Source organism: Ixodes scapularis, unplaced genomic scaffold (genome assembly GCF_016920785.2).
Source record: "Ixodes scapularis isolate PalLabHiFi unplaced genomic scaffold, ASM1692078v2 PGA_scaffold1__304_contigs__length_218370807, whole genome shotgun sequence".
Lineage (NCBI taxonomy): Eukaryota > Metazoa > Arthropoda > Arachnida > Ixodida > Ixodidae > Ixodes > Ixodes scapularis.
The window spans coordinates 43,289,225-43,293,722 of NW_024609846.1; positions in this window are offsets into that span (position 1 = coordinate 43,289,225).

Sequence of the window (4,498 nt, forward strand, 5' to 3'; positions counted from 1 at the left end):
AATCGAGATAGATGTTCGAGAAAAGTGGACGAAAAGGCGAAAACGTCATCCAGGTAACAAAGACAGGTTGTCCAGCGCAACCTGCATAGTAGGCAATCAATCATACGTTCGAAAGTCGCAGGCGCCTTGCATAAGCCGAAAGGCATGTCTCGAAACTAGATGTTGATGGGCTGGTTACATGCACAGTGCCAAAGACGCTTATATTGGCGAGGAACACTTGCATTGCGATGATGCTTCGGAGCGATTTTGGCGCGACTGGTTCAGAACAACCCTTTCGAAGATTTGAATGGACCAAAATGGCGATTTCTATGGCAACTCAGACAGATCAGGGAATCACCTTTCGAGGTTTCGTCTTCTGTATATGTTGGTATTTGTTTGTGTCGGGCTAACAGGCAGGGAAGGCAATGGCGCTTTACGTTTTGCTATTTTCCGCTCTGAAAAAAAAAAAAAAACTATTTCACGCTGAATAGATTTAAACTTTTGGAACTATAGCATGTGAATGCGCCTATGTCTTTTGCTGATCACAAAACCATAAATTACAAAACCATAAAACCCAAGATACAGTGATTTTAGTCAGAACTATCGCCACTGTGTAAGTAATTTTGTTGTGTGTAATTCCCTCTTCTGCACTCCTATCGGAAAACGGCTCAATCTCAATGTTTGCAAAGTGATAATAAGATTCTCATAATTCAGCACACTCTGCGTTTTTAAACTGTCCGGGACTATAGATGTCGGAACTAGTATAGTTATCTGATTCAAACGTAGAGGCAATATTTTTTTTAATCTTTAGATGCGAATTTGGCAGTCAACGTAGCCTGCGACTACATATACATAAATAACAGATTTTTCTAAAAAAAAAAGAAATAAACGCATATTTGTCATAAAAAACCTCTTCGAAACATTTTTAATAAAACAAAGTTGATGTTTGTAACGTTGGCATATCGATATTAGCCGCAGGTAAACTTTGAGCTTTCGGCAACGCGTATACTTCAATTGCGCGGTAAGTCACACTGGTCCTGTGTGGCAGCACATCTACGTCTTTGTTTCAGCACAGACATTGAGGCACGACAGCCCCGACTACGAGTTCTGCAGGAAGAGCGTATGTGCAAAGCACGGTGAGGATGGCTGTCTCCAGACGCGCTGCTCAGTCAACGCAACACCTGGGCGCATAATCAACTGCTGTCCGGGTGCCAGAGAAGAGGCGTCGCCAAACCTAACGTTGGCGTATCGCGAATCGGTGTATTCCGTTTCACTGTGAGTCCGACTAGAGTACGATATAGCTCCTTCGGAGCAGAGTAGCGCAATCTAAGACGCCATCTTTCGGCGAATAGCGGCGAACGCCCGGAGGTATACCAACTCCGGTCACAAGTGCACGGGGAACGTGAGAAAATTGTTTTTTCTTCAATATTTTGGGGATGCACGGAACGACAATAGGTTTTGACGTAATAAAGGAACATCTTACAATCATTTGCGCTAAATTTTGTGCAACGTAAAAACTTTTTTTTTTTAAATTGCTTGAGAGGACTTAATGCAGCAGACGTCGCGGAGCAGTGGAGGACGATCGCCTGCATGGACGGTTTCTCACGCTGTTCGGAGAACGCGAAAAAAAAAAAAGAGTCACACCGCTCACGTGACCCACTCCGGCCAACCCCAAGATATTAATCTCCTCCGCGTATAAAAATCGTCTGCTTCAGACGTCATTGCTTTCTTAAAATTTTCAAACGCATGCAATATTATGAAAACTTTGATATGTTTAGTACTTTCCCAACTTCACGACAGAGTAGTTTCAAAACGTGTGAACTCGGCATTTATTTTTTCATCAGCCGCGTTGAGTCGACCTTCATGTGTTCTCCCATAAAGGTGGGCGCCTCCTGGAACCGGGAGTACCACGTGACCCGCGCCGAGCTGCTCTGTCGGCCATGTTGTCGGTAAAACACGCGGATCAAAGGATTGCGTTACTCTGCCTCCTAGGAGCTATATAGTACTCCACGTCCGACCGTAGCCGACGATCCGATAGAGCCAATCATGCAGCGCCAAAAGTGCATTGTCATGGCACTCGTTGCCTTTGTATGTCTACTGTCGTCAACAAAACTAGTCGGCGACATATTTAGCAATTTTTGACGGCGCCAGCTGTACTGGGCTTGATGTACCGGGCGTGGGTCGTACTGCCGAAAACGAACGGAGCGCGTTTTGGCACCGGGAGAGGGCGAGTTCAGCAGCGATACATCTGACAGCACGCGTCTGCGACTGGTGTGCTTACCGCGTCCAAAGATAGTTCCGACTAGTTATGTCATACAAGTGGCATCTGGTCGCCGCTGGCGATCCTGGCGGTGTGTCACAGCAGGGGAAGTGGCAGACGCCTGTCCTGCTGCGGGTCGCTCTCCAATGTCCACGAAAGTTTCGGCAGCCAGAAGTTGGGGGACGCCGCGATGACGGCGGCGCTCGTGTTCGGTCATGCACCGGCGTTTCTACGACCAACCGGCAGGATCGCGACAGCCGACAGGATGACACTCTGGCTTCTGTGACGTCATTTGTTGCCACTTCGAGAATACGTTTGATGCGTGGGCGGGATAGGACGTTAAACACACCAATTGGAGACGCGCTCCAGACACCATAGCGACACTTGCCCTTTCTCTGATTATAGCAAACGCTATACTCAGTGCACCCCCTAAGCTGAGACTGCTGTGGAAGCTACGGCTCCGTTAGACCAGTCATAAATCTCTCTTTTGCCGCGTGATCACGCTCCCGTCCATGCCCATGCGCAGAGAGCCGGGTAAGGCGATTAAAGGTAGGCAGCTGATTGGTCCGGCGGGCACGCAGCTCCCACCGCAGTCTCAGCTTAGGGGTGAACGCAGTATGGTCGCGGTTGAGAGGCAGCGCGCTTGACCAATCACTATTAGCGATGTGCGCGACCAAAAGCGTCGCTGCGGTCAGCTTCCCACGATTGGCCAAATCATGGGCATATGAGCATTGTCAGATTATCAACTTTGACGGTGTTAGTTTCGGATTGCGATAGCTCCTAGCTTCCACTGTGCTTTTTAAAGACACCACCGAACTCGTCGTCGCACCTGATGGTAAGTAGCCAGAATAAAAACTGGTGACGTCACGGCGAGGCAAATCCCAGTCGTGATGTCACGGAGGGAAACCATGAGAGGGCGCCACCGAAACATCTCGCAGCTAATTGCAACCAGCGCAATTACGCTGGGCCACGCTGGAACAAATATTTAGGTGATGACTCTCTGTCCAACGCGGCGACCACATTATGTTCCGCGCACCGAGCGCTTCACTCGTACGGGGATAGATGGCGCCCAAGTATCGGGTTCCACCCAAACCGATCACTCCGGTTGTTTCTCCCCAGCGGTGGTCCCGTCATTCCCTCACTCACCGCTTCTTGTTGTACCTCACTGTCGCCACGCCACCACCAAGTCGCCAGAGTCCCTAAATCTGTTTTCTTTTCCTTCTTGTTCGGGTTAAGGCTCACCTTCGTGCACGATGGTGGCACCTGTGATCGACACAGCACCAAAGCAGCGTGAGTCAGCATTTGCTCATGCGCGGTAATAGAGCTCCTGAAAGAACTAAACAAGCTAAAATAAACAAAATAAAAATGCAGCTCGTGCTGTCCTATCAACACGATAACAGTGATTTTCTTGTAGTTTTTTTGCTTGTATTTTTTCCAAAAATGTTTATCCACCCATGAAATTCTGCCACCTTAGCCGCTTAGGTTGATAAACGCGGAATGTCTGGTACACGCGGTTGCGTATAGTTGCGTGCGGAGCAACCATGGGAGTAAGCTGATACTACAGTTAGTCACCGGGGCAAGTGTTCTATCACGCAAACCACCGGCAACATGTAATCACGGAAGCCACAAGACACGAGCAGAAACCGCGAAAGGTCATATTCTGGACAGTTCAGTCTTTTTCCGCTAGGCGCCGTCAATTTTGCTGGAAGCGCGAATAGGTGATGACGTATCATGTTGCATTTGTGCAATACATGCCTAAGCAAGTATTGCTGTTGCAGTGCACGAAGTGATGTCGACGATCAACATCTCGGTGGAGCCGTGCGATGACTTCCCGGCCTACGCATGCGGCATGGCCAAATCCGCTTTCTCCCTGGGCAGTCACGAACACATCATGGATCGCTGGATGTCGAACGTGCGACGAGCAAAGCAGAATATTACAGGTTAAAAGATATTCGTCTTTGTGTATACCTTAAAAAATGTATCTCTATAGGTATCCTTTAATGATTATTGTTTTTTTCGAGAAAAAAAAAAGGGGGGGGGGATTTTGGTCAGCGCAACTGACCCCTTTCCAAAGTCACATGCCGATTATTAGAAGGTCGGAACCATTGCACAATTGCGGAAGAACTGACATCGGGGAACGTGCAAGTTCATCTATAAGATAGCGAACGTCGGAGTGAGGCCAACGCTAAAGCGCGAGACACATGGACGGCAGAATCGTCCGATCCGACAGTCCGAACGCCACTCCGAATCGCCGCACTC